Below are 19698 nucleotides of genomic sequence, written 5' to 3'. Positions count from 1 at the left end.
CTTCTTCTTTTCCAATTTGTATTCCTTTTATTTGTTTTTCTTCTCTGATTGCTGTGGCTAGTACTTCCAAAACCATGTTGAATAATAGTGGCAAGAGTGGACATCCTTGTCTCGTTCCTGATCTTAAAGGAAATGCTTTCTATTTTTCACCATTGAGAATGATGTTTGCTGTAGGTTTGTGGTATATGGACTTTATTATGTTGAAGTAGGTTCCCTCTATGCCCACTTTCTGGAGAGTTTTTATCATAAATCAGTGTTGAATTTTGTCAAAAGCTTTTTCTGCATCTATTGAGATGATCATATGGTTTTTATTATTCAGTTTGTTAATATAGTATATCACATTGATTGATTTGTGTACATTGAAGAATCCTTGCATCTCTGGGATAAATCCCACTTGATCATGGTGTATGATCCTTCTAATGTGTTGTTGGATTCTGTTTGCTAGTATTTTGTTGAGGATTTTTGCATGTATATTCATCAGTGATATTGGTCTGTAGTTTTCTCTTTTTGTAGTATCTTTGTCTGGTTTTGGTATCAGGGTGATGGTCACCTCATAGAATAAATTTGGGAGTGTTCCTTTCTCTGCAATTTCTTGGAAGAGTTTGAGAAGGATGGGTGTTAGCTCTTCTCTAAATGTTTGATAGAATTCACCTGTGAAGCCATCTGGTCCTGGGCTTTTGTTTATTGGAAGATTTTTAATCACAGTTTCAATTTCATTACTTGTGATTGGTCTGTTCATATTTTCTATTTCTTCCTGGTTCAGTCTTGAGAGTTCATATCTTTCTAAGAATTTGTCCATTTCTTCCAGGTTGTCCATTTTTTTGGCATAGATTTGCTTGTAGTAGCCTCTTATTATGCTTTGTACTTCTGTGGTGTCCATTGTAACTTCTCCTATCTCATTTCTAATTTTATTTATTCCTCTCCCTCTTTTTCTTGATGAGTCTGGCTAATGATTTATCTATTTTGTTTATCTTCTCAAAGAACCAACTTTTAGTTTTATTGATCTTTGCTATTGTTTTCTTTGTTTCTATTTCATTTATTTCTGTTTTGATTTTTATGATTTCTTTCCTTCTGCTAACTTTGTGTTTTGTTTGTTCTTCTTTCTTTAGTTCCTTTACGTGTAAGTTTAAATTGTTTATTTGAGATTTTTCTTGTTTCTTGAGGTAGGATTGTATTGCTATAAACCTTCTTCTTAGAACTGCTTATGCTGCATCCCACTGGTTTTGGATCATCATGTTTTCATTGTCATTTTTCTCTAAGTATCTTTTGATTTCCTCTTTGGTTTCTTCAGTGATCTCTTGGTTATTCAGTGACTTATTTTTTAGCCTCCATGTGTTTGTGTTTTTTTACATTATTTTCCCTGTAATTGATTTCTAATTTCATTGTGATGTGGTTGGAAAGGGTGCTTGATATGATTTCAATTTTCTTAAATTTACCTAGTCTTGATTTGTGACCCAAGATGTGATCTATCCTGGAGAATGTTCCGTGTGCATTTGAGAACAAAGTGTAATCTGCAGTTTTGGGGTGGAATGTCCTATAAATATCAATTAAAGCTATCTGGTCTATTGTGTCATTTAAAGCTTGTGTTTTCTTATTAATATTCTGTCTGGATGATCTGTCCATTGCTGTAAGTGAGGTGTTAAAGTTCCCCACTCTTATTGTGTTACTGTCGATTTCCTCTTTCATAGCTGTTAGCATTTGCCTTATGTATTGAGGCGCTCCTATGTTGTGTGCATAAATATTTATAATTGTTATATCTTCTTCTTGAATTGATGTTATATCTTCTTCTTGAATTGATCCTTTAATCATTATGTAGTATCCTTCCTTGTCTCTTGTAACATTCTTTATGTTAAAGTTTATTTTATCTGATATGAGTATTGCTACTCCAGCTTTCTTTTGATTCCATTTGCATGTAATACTTTTTTCCATTCCCTCACTTTCAGTCTGTATGTGTCCCTAGGTCTGAAGTGGGTCTCTTGTAGACAACATGTATATGGGTCAATACATAATATTGAGCAGAGTTCCCTGTGCAATATGGTAGGTCCTTGTTGGTTACCTATTTTAAATATAGCAGTGTATACATGTCAGTACCAAACTCCCAGTGTATCCCTCCTTCCCATCCTTCCCCTCAGTAACCATAAACTCTCTCACCTCTTATACATCACTGCTTAAATTTTGCCTTATCAGTGATGCCTTCCCAGATCACTCTAAGTAAAATAAAGTAGCAAATCAACCCATCCCCCCATCCAGCGTGCTCTTTCCCCATCATCAGCTTCATCTTCCACCACAGTTCTCATCACTATTTGACATACTACAGAGAGTTATCAGATTACTGTTTCTCTCTCTCTAGGATGACATCTCCATGGTGCAGGACTTTGTTTTGTTCTTTGCTGTGTTCTTTCCCCTGTGCCAAGAACAATGGCTGCAACATAGACTTCTGGTACTCCATACTACAGTCATCCCTTGGTATCTTCAGGAGATTGATTCCAGGATTCCCATGGATACAAAAATCCGTGCATGCTCAAGTGTCTCAAGTATAAAATGGCGTAGTATTTGCTTATAATTTCCTCCCATAGACTTTAAATCCTCTCTAGATTACTTATAATACCTAATACAATGTAAATACTATGAAAATAATTGTAAAATGCTATGTAAATTGTTACCTGTGTGTGGCTAGTTCAAGTTTTGCTTTATGGAAAATTTTTGGAATTTTTTTCCAGTATTTTTGATCTTTGGTTGTTGAATCTAAGGATGCAGAACCTGTGGACAGGGAGGGCTGACTGCATGTGGTAAGTGAATGAATAAGTACACAGATAGGTTTTACTTTTTGTTTTAGCACAGCCTACTCCTTCTTGGACTCTAAGAAATCCATTAATTTTGCAACTTCTTTTCCTTCTGATTTTTGCAGAAAACACTCCTCTGGTTCCCGTAACTTCTTCAGTAACTTCCTGCCTCCAGGATATTTCTCAGTTGGCAAATAAGCCATGACTAGCAGTTAGGCAATGTGCTGAAATGCATAGGATAACATCTTATCAGTTGGATTAAGACAGTATGTTAGAACAGGTGGAATGAACCTCTTGAAAAGGTAAATATTGAACAGCTGTACTGTGTTGTTTATGTTAAAGTGTGATTTTTGTGTTATTCATTAGGCTTCATATCTGGAAATCTAGTCACTTAAATATGACCTTACCTGTATTTCTGTCTTTCGGGTAGACAAGTCTGGATCTACAAAGTTGGAGTTCCTCAAGCCCAGTGTTAAGACCAAGATATGTGGTGGCTTAACAATATTGTGCATCACTAGATAAAAATTATGTACCTTCTTGTGCTGATTTTCTTTCAATATTTGTTCAACAGAATTAACGGCTGAGGCTGGGTTCCTGAGAGGAAAAAAAATTAAGAAAAGACAGCTGTTGAGAGGAGCTGTCTCCAGTCCATTGTCATGAGCAATTCCAATTCCATTCAGCTTCCAAACTTGGACTCCAGCTGGGCAAAATGAAAGCTTTGCTTTTCCTTTTTGCCAGCCTTCTTAGGAATACGTTGTGGGATTTCACCTGTCATATCCCAACTAACTTAACAAAATATTCCTTTCAACCTCATATTATAGTTACACAGAGAGGAGTTCAATAAATATACCTTCTCCAGCAGAGACAGTGATTGTTCTGTGCCCTCATAGATTGGTGCCCTGGGCCAGGGCCCAGCTGGCTGACCCCATGATGCAGCCTGCCAGGATCTTACAGCTCTACATGCTATTATTTAGGGAACCAGAGAATGTTGTTCTTGCCTAAAATGATATTTCTTAGCCACTCACAATTGAATCTAATCTTTCAACTCTGCTAATTAAAGTAGCCCTTCAAAATCACAGCGATTTTATTATTATCATGGACAGAACTCAAACTTCAAAAAAGAAAAGCTAGAAACTGTGTTTTTTCCCCAAATCTAAATTAACATTTAATTGTTTAACTCAGGATTAGTTAGATAATAAGTGAATCAATCAACTGCTTTTGTAGTTTGTTTCATTTGTTTTGTTTTGCATTTCATTTGCTTTGCTGGACAGTTTCTAAATGGCCTCTGGTGAGGAGCTTTATTCAGTCCTGTGGGCCATGCCAGGGGGTTATGGGGGACTCTATCCTGCAGAGAGGTCAATGCCGATAGGAGCACAAAGGCAAAGGCAGCAATGACAGCTGGAGTGTTGGTGCATTGGTAGACACCACAAGAACAGGCAAGGACAGTGAGACAGCCAAGTTCAAAGCCCATGTAAAAGCTCAGTAAGCTTCACAGCTGCATTTGTTCTGTTTCATCACCACCATTTCCAACTAGTGGAGCTCGGTAGTGGGGAGGTTGGGCTATGTCTTAGTTTCAAAACAATAGGTTTATCATCTATTTATGACTTTCCTGTAGCGAACAGGAACTAAATTCAATAAAATTGCCTATTTTTATCTTTTTCCTTTTTTTCTCTTACTTGCTTGAATAATTTTATTCAGCACAATTCCTAGAGAAAGGATCTTATGCTTATGTAGATAATACCGATTTTATTTTTTACTTTTTATTTATTTATTTTTACAGTAGGTCCTTGTTGTTTATCTGTTTTAAATATAGCAGTGTGTACATGTCAATCCCACACTCCCAATCTATCTCTCTGCCCCCCACCCTGGTAACCATAAGTTCATTCGCTAAGTCTGAGTCTGTTTCGTATTGATAAGAGAGAGGAAAAGGGAGAGGTTACTTGGACACCTGTCAGCACAATGTAATTGTGTCCTGTATTGATTAGGGCCCAAATAAAGTCTCAGGACTCCTCAAATAACCCTAAATCGCCCTAAGGCCCTTGGTACAAAAGCTGAGTGCTATATCTCTATGCACACTTAAGTATTTCTCATTCTAAAATTAGGTTAATTTTGCTAGTATAACCCAAAGTCAGCTACCAGCACACTTAAATCTTCCAGCCTCCCATGGTTACCATATGCTTCAAGATTTTAATAAATTTGCTCCCAACCCCTACTCATTGTAAAGTAGGAAAACCAGCACCTCACCAAAACTTGGGACTAGTTAAAGACACTAACCTTCTACTTCCACTGAATTCCATACATTTACATTTTATCACCTTTTCCATTGCTTAATCACCCCACTAAAATGTAACACAAGTCCTAATACTTTAGGGTACTACCAAGGTAAGGCAGTAATACTATACCACTTTATTTCATTTTTAGGTAGATTGATTTTTCTCCTCATGAGTTATATTTGCACACTTCTTTGTGTGCCTTCTATTTTGGGGGGTTGCCCGACATTGTGAATTTAACCTTTCTGTGTCTGAATATTTTTGTCGTCCTATAAATATTCTTGACTTTTGTTCTGCATGTGGCTTTTGGAAACAGTTTGATCCCTTGGGGCCTTGCTTTTAAGTTTTGTTAGATGAGATGAGAAATAAGGTTAATCTTTGCCCAACAATGAAACAAGACATTTTTAGAATTCCAGTCGATGCCCCCTAAGTTATGAGGTTTTCTACCTTGGCTGTTGGGTAGGGTAAGTGTGCTATCTCTGGTCCTGTGTGGTCTCTGAGCACTGTGCCTTTTAATTCTTCCATGTGTTTCTTTCCGTGAACTCTCATTTATGTGCTGATCACTCTCTGTTGAACCCTTGAGGGGAACCCTCTGCAGACCTCTGGAATTTTCTCTCCCTGCAATTCTCACTACCCAAATGTCTAGTATTCTACTTTGTAAACGCTAGCTGCCTGGCTTCCCTAGATCCACCATTCCATCTCCTCCATTTAGGGCGAATGCTGGCTCTGCCTGGGTTTCATCTCCCTTATGCCTAATCTTCAGGCATGAAGCTGGGGCAATTTTAGAGCTCACCATGTTTGTTTCCCAGTTCTGAGGGATCGCCGTCTTATGTTGCTGTTGTTCAATGTCTTGTGTGCCTTTGTTTCATATTTTTTTTTATCTTACCTGTTTCTTGGCAGGAGAGTAAATCCAACTCCTCTTACTCTATCTTGACTAGAAGCGGAAGTCCTCTGAGGCTATATTTGAAATTAATCCTATGAATCAACTACTAATTCCCTCATTCACACCCTCTCTACATATAAGAAAATCCAGCTCCCTTGTCATCTCTTCTGGTTAACTCTCCCTAATCATTCTTTTACCCTCCTCCTCCACCTCATCTCTGGCAAAATTTATTGTTCCTTCTCTGATTTGGCTTATTTTATGCTTGTATTCTCTTCAGCATTTGTCACAGACCTAGGTATTATTTTTCAAATATACTACCCAAATAGTAATGAAAATACTAATAAATCATTTTTTAAACTCTACAAAATTAATACTTTTGTCCCAGCTAGTGAAACAATGAAAAAGATATTTAAACAGTAGATTTTAGTAAAAAATAACAGATCAAACATATACTTTTACTTCCAATATATCTCTTGTATTCCTTCTTAAAAAAAAAAAACAACAACAGTAAAGAGAAGTTAAAAAGACATTGACACACTAATCAAGACAGTGTGATACCAATGGAGAGAGAGACACACATAGATCAACAGAAGAGAATAGAGAACCCAGAAAGAGATCCACACAAATATTCCCATTTAATCTTTGACACAGAGGCAAAAGCAGCTCAATGGGAGAGGGATATCCTTTTCAGTGAATGGTTTTGGAGCAATTGGACATCCATTAGAAAAAAAAATAGCTCTGACCTATACTTCTCACTTAATATAAACTTTAACTCAAAATTGATCACAGACTTTAACGTAAAACATAAAACTATAAAACTTCTAGGAAAGAACATAGGAGAAAAATCCTCAAAATCTAGGACCAGCAAAGAGTTCTTAGACTTGACACCAACAGAATGATCCATAAAAGGAAAAATTGATAAATAGGACCTCTTCAAAATTAGAAACGTTTGCATTGCAAGAGACTCTGCTATAAAGATGAAAATACAAATTACACACTTGAAGAAAATACTTGCAAGTCTCTTATCCAACAGAGTCCTTGTATCTAGAATATATAAAGAATTCTTAATATTCGGCATGAGAAAAAAAATAAACAAGCAATCCAATTAGAAAATGAGCAAAAAGATAAACACATACATTTTACCCAAGAGAAAAAACATATGACAGATAAACACACAAAAACGTGTTTGGACTATTTAGCAATTAGATAATGTAAATTATAACTACAATAAGATACCAATATACATCACAATGGCTACAGGTTAAAAAAAATAATGACGATACCAAATGCTGGTGAGGATGCAGAGAAATTTAATTACTCATATATTGCTGGTAGGAATGTACAATAGTACAGCCATTCTGTAAAATAGTTTGATACTTTCCTTCAAACCTAAAAATGGAGTTATCATATGATCCAGCAATTGCATTCTTGGGCATTTATTCCAGAGAAATAAAGACTTATCTTCACACAGGAATCTGTACACAAATATTCATAGTAGCTTTATTATTAATTGCCAAAAACTGGAACCTACTCTAATGTTCTGCAGATGGATGATTAAATTGTGGTATGTCCATACCATGGAATACTACTCAGCAGTAAAAAGGAAGGAATTATTAATACATGCGATTATTTCCTTGGAGGAACTGCAAGGAAATTATGCTGAGTAGAAAGAAGCCAATCTCAACAGAATACATACTACATGATTCCATTTAAATAATATTCATGAAATAACATAATTATGGAGTTGAATAGCATATTAGTTGTCAGGGTTTAGGAGCAGGAGGCGAGGGGATGAGTGTGGCTATAAAGGGGTAACAAGAGTCTTGTGATGGTATAGCTGCATATTTCGATTGTGGTAGTAGTTACACAAGCCTATTTATCTGATAAATTGCATAGATACACACATACACACCAATAAGTGCATGTATAACCGATGGATTCTGAATAAGCTTTAAGCCAATGTCAACTTCTTGGTTTTCATATTGTACTATAGTTGTGTAAGACGCTAACATTGGAGGATGCTGGGGGAAGTGTGCACAGGACTTCCCTGTACATTTCTTTGCAACCTCCCATTAATCTACAATTACTTCAAAATTTAAGAAAGGCATTGACATATAAGAACACAGAAGAACAAACTGTAGGTGAGAGCAACAAAATTTTGAGAATTTGAGAAGGAGATAACTGAAGAATATCTGGCTTAGTTGAAGAGTTGAAGCCTAAGCTCACAGAATAGCAACCCAATTTTTGCTTCAGATCCATAACCCCCTAGAATATAAGCAATTGATCATACCAAATACCTCTGAAAGTTCTCAAAACAGTACGATTGTGGGAAGTTCTGATTAAGAAACTGACAGACTCCCAGAATCCTCACTCCCTCTGTGTAGTACGGAAAAGTCCCAGCAAAATTCCGGAAACTTACTTAATAGAGGGTCTCTGAACATAGTTAGGGATTGAAGTAATATATTAAACAGGGGGATTAAGAGAATTAGAGGTATTTGAGGGTATTGAGGGTAATTGAGAATTTGGTTCTCTTCACCAACCTCACTCTTCATTTCTTCCATCTATGATAAAGCAGCAGCCAGTCTTTACATTATTTTTATTATACTTCCTAGTCTGTACAGGCTGGTATAACAAAATACTACAGACTAGGTAGCTTATAAAAGACAGAATTTACTCTTCACACATCTGGAGGCAGGAGGTCCAAGCTGCCAGCATGGCTGGATTACTGGAAGGTTATCTTTTGGGTTGCAGACTTCCAACTTTTCCCTTTGTTCTCACATGGTGGAAGGGGCCAGGGATCTCTCTCTGACCTCTTCTTCCTTATGGACATTATGACTTCTTCCTTATGGACATTAATTGCATTCATGAAAGTTCCACGCTTGTGATCTAATCACCTTCCAATGGCTCCACATCCTAATATTGGACATTTGTATTTCAACACATGAATTTTGGAGGATAAAAACATTCAGACCATAGCATTAAATAAGTATTATTCGCTGCTGAAACAATAGTGTATGTTTATTAGGTTTCATTCTTATATGACTTTTGATACTGAAGGCAATTACTACTTCATTATATTTAAACCTGCTTATTTTCTTATATAGTTACCATTGATTATTTTTTGCAAATGCTCTAACATATCTGTTAAATACCAGCCAATATTTTCCCAAAGACACAAATACTTCAAAGCAGCTAACAATCCCGTCATTTAATTTTTGCTTTTTGTTTTGTTTTAACTGACGATCTGCCTCCTACATATATCTATTTCTTGATTCAGTATAAACTAATAGTTTTTTAGTCTTAAAGCACATTAATCATGCCAGAAGTTCCCTTTTTTATCTCCTGTAATAAAGACACTCATCCCTGAATCCTCTCATTTTCTCTTTCCTGCTTTAGTATGTCATTTTTTATGAATTATAAATTTGGTCACTTCCTAAGAAAGGGTATATGAGAGATAAGTTTTAAAAATTATTGCATACCTGAAAATGCCTTTATTCAGTCTTCATATTTGACTTGATACCTTGGCCGGGTATAAAATTAAAGGTTGAAAATAATTTTCATCAGAATTTTTCATACCTTTGTTCTACTGTCCTTTGAATTCTAATGTTACTGGTCAGATTAATATTTACTTTGTGAGTGTTTTAAAGTCTGCCTCTTAACCCCAGGCATACTGAAATTTCATTATAATAAGACTTTGTGTGACTATTTTGTGTCATTAATTTTACTGGGCATTCAATGGGCTCTTTCAACTTAAAGATAGAAGCCCTTCAGTTTGGGAGTAATTTTTTTTTCTTTGACCATTTCATCTCCTCTTTTTTTCTCTTCTTTCTCTAGAATTTCTCCTAGTTGGATGTTAACCCACCTAAATGAATCCTCTAATTTTCTATTTTTTAAATTATTATTTTCTATCTCTTTGTTGTTTGAACTACTTTATAGATTTTCTGTAAAGATTTCTAATAATTTTTCGTACTGTACTTTAGTTCCTAATTTCTTTTTCTCTGATTGCTTTAAAAAATCGTTTCCTGTTCTTATTTTATGAAAGTGATATTATTTGATCTATTTGCCTGTTTTAGCTGGGTCCAATTTTTAGAAATATTTGTTTGTTTTGGTCTCTCCATGGGAATGGATTTCTTCTCATGTATGTTACTCCTTCAGTAAATATTTATATATATGATCCAAGTTCAGAAAGCTCTGGGTTGTAAGGGAGAAGGCTGGGGCAGGGGAACAGGACTCAACTAGTTGACTTCACTTAGAGTGAACTCCTCCATGTATTTAGGAAACTCCCAAACGTCTAGAAGTCTTTTATCTGAAGTTTTTCAGTTTTTTTTTCACAGACTCCAATTTTCTGCCAAGAAAGATAAACATGGAAACCAGTATTCTGGAAGCAAGGCTGAGGAAACGGACTATGGGTAGAATAGGGGATGCACGTAGACCAATTTTATCACCCTGTTTTCTTCCTAAAGCTCTGTTACTTGGTATTCACTGGTTCCTGAGTAAACTTCTCCAGATACTAAAATTTTTTTCCCTTAGTGTGCATTTGTGGGAGAATTAAGAGACTTTAAACAATCTCTGAGTGTTCAGTCTTTAGACTGCCTTCCACTTTTCATGTTACCTGCTTCCCCACATACAGAGACTCTTGGAGGATTTGTGAGGTAAACAAGCTCATTTCCCATCAGAACACCCTCTTGTGGTCAGTTAGTTTTGGGCATTCTCTGCCCTGCTATGTCAATAATCCCTCCTGCATCTTATTTGACTCTCTAAAAATTGCTCTAATGGTCTTTCTGAAATTATATTTTCTATTTTTCTCTTCATCCTCATTTGTTAATTTTTTAAAGTTTTAAAAGCCATTTTTATGGTGTTTGGGAGGAAGAGGAGATAATCACCTGCGGTCAAGTCTTCACATTTAACCCAAAGTTAACAAATACATTTAAAAATATTACTAGATGCATGTTCACTTCTTATTTTGTGTTTTCTTAACCATACATACTAAATGAACGTGGATAGAAACAGAACATTGTATAGGTATCTGAGGAAAAAGTCCTCATGATGAAAAAGTTAAGAAGTCCCTAGTCATGTGGATGTTCTGGGTGAAGGGTCACTAGAGGGGAATCCAGAAGTCTTTGGCAGAATCTAGATGGTAAAGGGACTAAAGTGGCCAATTACAGACTCCCACCATTGCAAAGCCATTTTCTATAGTTTCTACCACAAACTAGAACTTCTTAGTGGACATGATTCAGCCCCTCACTTGTATATTCATAATGGGTCTGAACTACCAAGCATAGTGTCTTTCTATACTCATACTTCAAAAAAGTACAATCCTAACTGCTACAAATAGTAAATGGGCAGTGCATTCAATTGCAGATGGATATTTGTAATGAGAATGTATCACCTTTTTTTTCTTCCTTAAGGCAGAAGAAGCAAACGCCGAACTAAAATGCCTATAGCATAAGTTGAGGGATCTTTCTGAGCAGGTAGGAATTTATTTAGACTCCTCATTTAATGTAGCATAAAAGCACAATGAAATGTGCTTTAATTTTATTTAATTTAATGAAATGCAGGAAATGATTTTCATCATCAGTGTGCTTGTCTTGTATCTTTTTCTTGGTTGAATAAGAAATGTAGGTCGTTAGGTATGTTGTATATGTAAGCAAAATAAGATATCAATCTTTATATTTTCTATATTCTCCTATGAGAGCGATTTTTACTTTTCCTGAAAGAAAAATTAATATATATATGACTCATTGTTTAACATAATAATTAATAAGGTAGTATAAGTGATATTTTTGTCTACTTTTGTGACCCAAGAGAAAAGTCTCTTAGAAAGCTGTATTATAAAACTGCTTAGAAAGAATTCTATTCTGGTGGATTTTATTGTTTGGATTTGAATGTATTACCTTGAAAACCAATAATAGAATTCAGCAATACTTATTTCATCCACAAACCCCACAGACAGAAAGAGGGCAAAAAGTAGGGAAAAAATGAAGCTTTGTACAGCAAAATGTTTTAAATGGGAAGTTTAAGGGAACAAAAGGTCTGATGAACATTAAGCTATCATAAGCTGAGGTTTCAGCCAGAGGCCCATTGTCCACAGAGAGAAGTCGATTACTTCGGCTTCCCATCATCCACTTCTGCTCTGGCAAACACAGTGTCTGCCACCACAATAGTATTTCTCCTCCTCCTTCCTTGCCAAGAAAATCTTGACTTATTAGACCTTAGGAAAATTGATTCCTCATCTAAGGTGGGCATGTTACCCAGGTATAAGGGGAAGTTTTCTGGAGAGTTTCTGGGAAAGAATTTTGCTCCCTGAAAGTAAAGAAGTACTCTAAAAGAAAAGGTTCTTTTCTGTGTGATTCAACCCCTTATTCCCTGCACTGGGGGACTGAGGATACTTGGGGTGGGAATGACATGATGGGAGCTGTGGCAGCCATGTTGACCCTATGAGGCGAAGGCCTGGAGACTGACATTTAGCCCTGATATAATTAAGCTGCTGGATCAAAGTGAGTAAGTGCTTACCACCAAACTTCTTGATAGAAAACAAAATTCCTAATTACTTAAGCCACTGTCATTTACATTCTTGTTATTCGCGGCCATTAGCAATCTTAATTTACGCCTGCCTCTCCTTCTTTGCCACCTTGCTCTAGTACACTTGTCACCACTCTACCCTCTAGCCATGTAGAACAACTTGCATTTCCCAAGATGTATCTTGTTTTTCTGCCTGGGTTCAGCAGCACCTTCGTTCTGAATGCCCTCCCCCTTCTATTATCCTCTGAAATTCTGCTCACCTTTCATTTAATGACATGTCACTTTATGAAATTTCTTTTATAAAAGCTTTCCTGTCCCTAGTATCCTTGCCACCCACCACCCTCATCTTTTGTTTTACCCACTACAATCCGAGCAGAATATACCTTTTTGATAGTTATCTGTGGTCAGGTCTTTTGTCTTCAAACATACTGCAATCATTCCTACCTTAGCCCTGCTCTAGAAGGTAGCTTCAATTCCTACCCTTACTATTCGCTTGCCAGCAATGTCCCACCCGAACATCTCTTCATGGTTAGTTGCTTTCGCTCCTTCAGGTTTTAGTGTCAAGCTCTACAATGAACCTTAAGTTCAAAGATAGCAAGATTGGGTTCCTTTTGTTCAGCATGGCATCCTCAACACATCTGACACAGCCTTGAGTTGAGTAGGTTCACAATAAATATTTGAAAATGAATGAACTGAACTCTGTACTTTAAATGGGAAGCTCTTCAATGTCAGATATGGTATGTATTCCTTTACATAGATTATAGAATCCAGCTAAATGCACTTACAGCCTTCAGAAGACATGAATGCTCCACAAATGCTGAATGAATGGATGGAGAGATGGATGACTGGCATAGCAAGTTTACTATTTTTTTCCTCTGATGAAAAGCACATACCTATTTCCAGGAAAAAATTTGCTTCTGAATAACAGGAGCGGCAACCCTTGTGAGGGCAACTCTTTGAAAAGTAGATTGATATCTGTAAATTCAGGGCTTAACTTTTAGCAACCTTAAGAGCACACTTATTAAAGTTAAGCAGTTTTAGGACAACTTTGTTCCCAGAATCTACAAATTGGAAACCTGAGAGGTCAAGCCATTGATTGCATTTTGATGGAAGGATCTGTAAAAATATTGCCCTTCCAAATATTTCTCTCCAGAGTAGAGATAGGTGCACCACTAAAAGGTTTATGATAGATCATTTTAGTCAGTGGGATTTTGGAGTGAAAACTGGAAAATAATCATGAGAATTCTGGCTTAAAGTGAAATATAACTCTCTTTGGAAAGTTATCAATAGAAAAATGCTCAAAACGTCTAAATGTTAAACAACAAGTTTGAAACTTAATACGAATCAAACACCAAGAGCAAGGAAGGCAAACAAAACCCTAAACATTTGCAGAGACATAACAACTGTGAAACAGGAAGTCGTTCTGAGAATTTTTCAGCATTTTCTTCTTTGTACAACTTCCTCTAAATATATTGATACTCCATCCCATCAGTCAGTCTGAATCTATCTGATATCAAATGCTCATAAAGGAATTAAAACAAGAAGCCATTGCTACAAAAATTTCCTGCTCCTTTTTTGCCTTTGAATTGACTGTTTAAAACGTTCTGATTTAACCACTAAAAATAATCTACTTCAAAACACATATGTTTCAAGATACAAACTTGAATCAAATGTAATTTCATTTCTTGGGAAGTGAAGATTTACACTGGTGAAATGTTGAGACTAAAATACACATTAATTTTAAGTACTACTGTGTGTGTTACAGCAAATGTTCTAGAAGACTGAGAAATGGAAAGCTACTTCAGAGTAGGGCGATCTCATGAATAAGATTGGATTTGTGAGGCTTTAGAATATTACGAGGATTGAGTAATCAGAGAGGTGAGAGAAACTAGATGAGCTCCATGAGCAGTATACATGTTAGGAGAGTGAAGAGGTTTACAGCCTGATACTAATGAAGCCATATTACAGATTCAAACAGATCACTGCAGAAGAGAAGGGGATTCTTTTTTTCTTTTTACTGCTGATGTTAGGATGTAGGGATGCTGACTGGATTTCAATGTCACCTTTGCTGACAGTGGTGAATTGGGTCATTAGAGGAACACGTTCATGGCCTGTTTGCTGAGGCTCTTGGGGTCTGGTTAGTGAGACCAAATTGAAAGATGTAATAGACTTCACAGGGTCATTTAGTATTTATTGCTTCTCTCTTTTTGGCTCTAAATATACCCATATAAACATTGTTTGGATTGTTTTCTTGGAGAAGAGCGTCTTTTGGGATGCATCTGATGATTAACTTTATATGTCATTATAACAGAGGAAGGGTGAGATGACCTTTCTATCCACTTAAGGAGTTCTTTGCCATTTGAAGAGAAAGTAAAGTCTCTCATCTTACAAGTTCAGTGATGCTACCTACCGTCTGAGCCACTGGAGCAAAAGTATGCAGCAAGTGAAAACATTTCTTCAGATCACGGCCGCCAAGTCAAGAGCATTCCAGGGTAATTAACTGAGATCTGTTACTGTATTTAATATGTGGATTCTTTCAGCTTATTCCTAAGTGTGACATTGTGCAAAAATGGGGAGGGGAAAGTCCAAAATTCAATGTGGAGAAAAATATTAAAAATAAAACAGAAACATATGCAGGCAAATGAGAAGGGATTTTATAGTTGATAAAAATCTGGACTAACTTTCAGAGACACATTGTACTATTTCTAGTTCTAGATATTTGTTAAGTTGGAGGCTGTGACTGATCACTCAAGAACCTGAAAATAAGAAAAACAGGAGAATTATGAAGCATATTTTCATTGGCATTTTAGATTAACCTTTCATGCTTTGTTTATATTATAAATAATACTCCTATTCACTGTAATTCATTTTCTACATGAAGTGCCGAACAAACAGCTTCATTTTCAAAGTATTTATAAATACATGATTATATTCCATAAAGTTAGATCATTTTTAAAAATAAATGACACATTTTCTTACAGGATATTTTATTAACTGAGCTTCCTTTATGTTTTCCTTGGTCAGGCAAGATGAAATTGAATTGCTATAATACAAATTTTATATCAGAAACTTACTTATTAACTTACATGGTTCATGGGGTCTGCATTTTGTTTACTTTGATCACAAAAAGGCATTATCTTTAAAAAGAAAACTTACAAATTCAGATGCATAATAATGAAATGTAGTGGTTGAGAAGTTGGAAACCATCCGTGAATCAAATATGCAATTTCCATTTGTTGGAAAGAAAAGATTTATACTGGTGACAAGTTTAGACAAAAATACATATTTTAAATTACTAATGGATGCATTACAGTAAATGTTGTAGAAATAGATGGATTTCACTTTTTTAAAATTTTTTAAAAATTTTATTTATTTTATTTTTGGCTGCGTTGGGTCTTCATTGGTACGCGCGGGCTTTCTCTAGTTGTGGCGAGCAGGGGCTACTCTTCGTTGCAGTGCACGGGCTTCTCATTGCAGTGGCTTCTCTTTGTTGTGGAGCATGGGCTCTGGGCACACAGGCTTCAGTAGTTGTGGCACACGGGCTCAGTAGTTGTGGTTCACGGGCTTAGTTGCTCCGCAGCATGTGGGATCTTCCCGGACCAGGGCTCGAACACGTGTCCCCTGCACTGGCAGGTGGATTCTGAACCACTGTGCCACCAGGGAAGTCCCAGATTTCACATATTTTTATACATAGTAAAATTACATTAAAATTAGTTATTTTAACTTTTTATTGGAGTGCTCCTTTCCTCTCTTCAAATTAAATAAACCAAAAATAATATTATTTTCTGATGTTTAAGATAGTGCTTGCTAAGATATTTTAAAGTAAACTTGTTGCTCATTTCTGTAGAAATGCATGATGTTTCATGCCAGGAGAGAGGCTGAGATCACCAAAATTGCCTATTCTTGCCCCTGCCTCTCACTGCCTCAGACCTAACCATTGTCCTACCACCTTTTTCTTCCTCTTTTTCCCATCCTCTGTCACTTTGGTCATTAGAAGGAAGGAGCAAGAGTCGAAAAGAAAGGGATAAGATAGGAGTAAATCCCAAGATCTAGGAAAGGTTAGGAAAGAACTTGGAGATATTTTCATCTCTTTATGGAGGTGGAGGTGAAATAATTCAAAGCATCAACATTTATTTAATGACATCCATACATAAGACAGTGAGAAAAAAATCCCCATGTGCCAAAGTGGAGCATCAATTCCTACTCTCTTCCCTCTCCTCTCCCATCCCCCAAATGTACTTCACAAACAGCATTCCGTATTTCTGGGTTCAGACATATAACTGAGCCCAAATCACATTCTATTGGAAGACCAGGGACAGCCTTGGGGCAAATGAACCAGTGAGGTTTGATTTTGGCAAGCCCTATCTCCCCTTGGCTGTGTCCCCTCACCTTACTCGGTTCTTTTCCAGGTAGCCTGAAATTTTAAGAGGGGCCTGGATGCCCCTCAGCTGCCCTGCTCTTCCAAGAAGTCCCCAGATAAAACTTCCCTTTAGGTCATCCACTAATGATCTCCCTGATATGAATGAATAACAGAATGAGTTACTAAGTATTAATCTAGTAGTACTATGTTTAAGTTTATGGGGATGTGTTAAATCAAAGAAATGGCTAAAAGACCACAATGAGAACTTAGAGTACTAAGGTTGATAAAATGTAAGAAAATATTTGACTTTGAAGAACCACTTAAATCCCAACATACTAAAGGTCACAAACTCTATCACACATGATTAGAACTATGGAGTGGGGAGGTTTTGTTCTATATAGCAGAGGTCAGCAAACTATGACTCTTGGACCAAATCCAGCCCACTGCCTGTTTTGGTAGGTAATGTTTTATAGGAACACTTTCATGTTATTCCATTCTTTAGTGTGTTGGCTGCTTTCATGCTACAATGGCAGAGTTGATGAAGACCATATGGTCCACAAAGCCTAAAATATTTACTATCTGACCTTTTTAAGAAAAAGTTTGCTGACCCTGCTCTATAGGAATAATGACATTGAAAAGTATGGCAAATTTTTTACGTTATTTCTTCTCCTTTCTTTTTCTTTCAAACTTTTTTTCTTTAATTGTAGGACAGAGCAATTCAGACTTTTAGTTTGAATATTTAGCCAGGAAATCTTATTTTAAAAGCTGAAAGTAATGAATCATGGTCATCTTAAAACATCTTCAATTTCTGCTGCCTCTACACTATAGATATAATTGAACGAGAGTTTGTAGTGATTGTCTTGCTTTGGTTATATAACTCCAAATCAATTCTTTTTTTTTTTTTTTTTTTTTTTTTGCGGTACGCGGGCTTCTCACTGTTGTGGCCTCTCCCATTGCGGAGCACAGGCTTCGGACACACAGGCTCAGCGGCCATGGCTCACGGGCCTAGCGGCTCCGTGGCATTTTCCTGGACCGGGGCACGAACCCGTGTCCCCTGCATCGGCAGGCGTACTCTCAACCACTGCGCCACCAGGGAAGCCCAAATCAATTCTTATTTGGCTTCCTTTAATCACTTCTAATGACTGATCATTCAACATACTGGGAATTTACTCCTAATACAGTACAGAGAAATGCATATTTTCTTATCTTACACCACTAATGCATCATATGCATAAAGAAGGAGGCATAGATGTTTAGAGTTTATAAATATTTTCATGACGTTACACAAAATATAACAAAAGACCTGGGTCATCATCATTTTGATTGAACTTTAAAATTACAAAGTGAAGTGGCCAATACTTTTAAAATATTAAATTTTCTGGTGCATGTATAGCCCCTTCCCCACCTTTGCATTTCCCAAAACATGCTTCCCAGAGATTGTTTTATATAAGCAGGTTAAGAGAGGAAAGGATAAGGATAAGCTTGGGAAAGGAAAAATTAAATGACTGTGCTCACTTTAGGACCTCTCAGAGATTTCATATGAAAATATTCATTGTTAATTGCAAAAAGAGAGTAGGATAAGCTTTATTCTTTAATTCATTTATTCATTCATTCAACAAATGTTTCTGGAGTTTCTACTCTCTGCCAATCACTGTTCTAGGTGTTAAGAATAGAGCATTTCCAAAAGCTCAAAGGTTATGAGGTATATCTCAGAGGTTTAGAAAAGTCTTGGAAAGAATTCATGAAGGAAAAAAATTCTGAAGGTGAGTGGAATTATAAGTAGAGTTGTCTAGGGGAGAGGCATCCTACTAACTAGAAGTACGTGACTAGCAAATGGATATAGAATGAGGTTAGTATACACTTACTGAATTTAATTGAATTACATGGAATGGGACAATTGCAATAGCATGACGAAATCCTCTGCTTTGAAATGGCACCTTGTATGTGGTGTCAGTTTGTACACGTACATGTTCACACACATGTGCACACCACACACCAAAGTACTGAAATAGACTTCATTTTGGTGCCAAAGGTTGGAAAGTGGCGTTCCATCTCTCTCTCTGCCTATAGTAATGAATTCATGTTTGTGTGCCTGGTAAACAGATTTGCAAGTTGTATTACCTAGTTTAAACTAAACCAACTCTCACCAAATGGACTGGTAAATTAAAAAGCTTCCTGCAGGGAAGCTGCAAGTGGAAGATAATTCCCATAATGTAAACAAAAGCAAAAGACAAGAAAATGGCAGAGCAAACATGTCTTCTATTCCTTGTAGAAACTCTTCCTCAGGCATATCATAAAGTAAAAATGATGACCTTGTGATAGGTGTCAAGGTGTCAGCCAAAAAGTTGAAATTGTCAAGAAGACCATTGAAACAGAAACTTTAACCACCGCTGCTAATGAAAAATCTTATTCTAAGTATCCGCTTTGTCTTTTACATCAGTTAATGATGTTAAGTAGACAGCTTGATTGGCAAACGTTTTAAATCTGGGCATCCAAAGCTATTTTTAATGACAACCAAAAGGCTTTTTGCTTTTGTACAATGGAAAGTGAAATAAATATTTACTCATAATAGGTTTATCTCATCCACATAAAATTCCATATTTCTACATAGAAATTTTCCATAGAGTTGGACATGTCTATAATTTATAAATAAATCTGAAAATTACATATATTAAACATGCATGCTAAACATGTTTAGAGATGGGGTGAGCAATTAACAAGTTTGGAAAACACTCCTTGGTGGACAGTAATTTTAGGCAAGAAACAGATACATTGTGTATATGTTTCTTCTTTTTATTTGTTAAGAGTTGAGCTGATGAACCTTGTTCATCAAGGCTGAGGAGCCTTGTTTAGCACTTACTCTTTTTTAGATTTCTCCAG

General features: G+C 36.4%; 1 long non-coding RNA gene across 1 annotated transcript; it reads left to right on the top strand.

Moving 5' to 3' along the window:
* Nucleotides 1-2911: 2911 nt before the first annotated feature.
* LOC113612714 (uncharacterized) lies at nucleotides 2912-15859 on the top strand. Its single transcript, XR_003429940.1, has 3 exons — nucleotides 2912-3085; nucleotides 11345-11407; nucleotides 14770-15859. It is a non-coding gene; the product is annotated as an uncharacterized LOC113612714 (long non-coding RNA).
* The last annotated feature ends 3839 nt before the right edge of the window (nucleotides 15860-19698 follow it).

Source organism: Aethalodelphis obliquidens, unplaced genomic scaffold, assembly GCF_003676395.1.
Source record: "Aethalodelphis obliquidens isolate GAN/ISIS:26980383/991018 unplaced genomic scaffold, ASM367639v1 scaffold81, whole genome shotgun sequence".
Classification (NCBI taxonomy): domain Eukaryota; kingdom Metazoa; phylum Chordata; class Mammalia; order Artiodactyla; family Delphinidae; genus Aethalodelphis; species Aethalodelphis obliquidens.
Note: the sequence above shows the minus strand (reverse complement) of the source record. Positions and strands in the feature narration are given on the sequence as shown.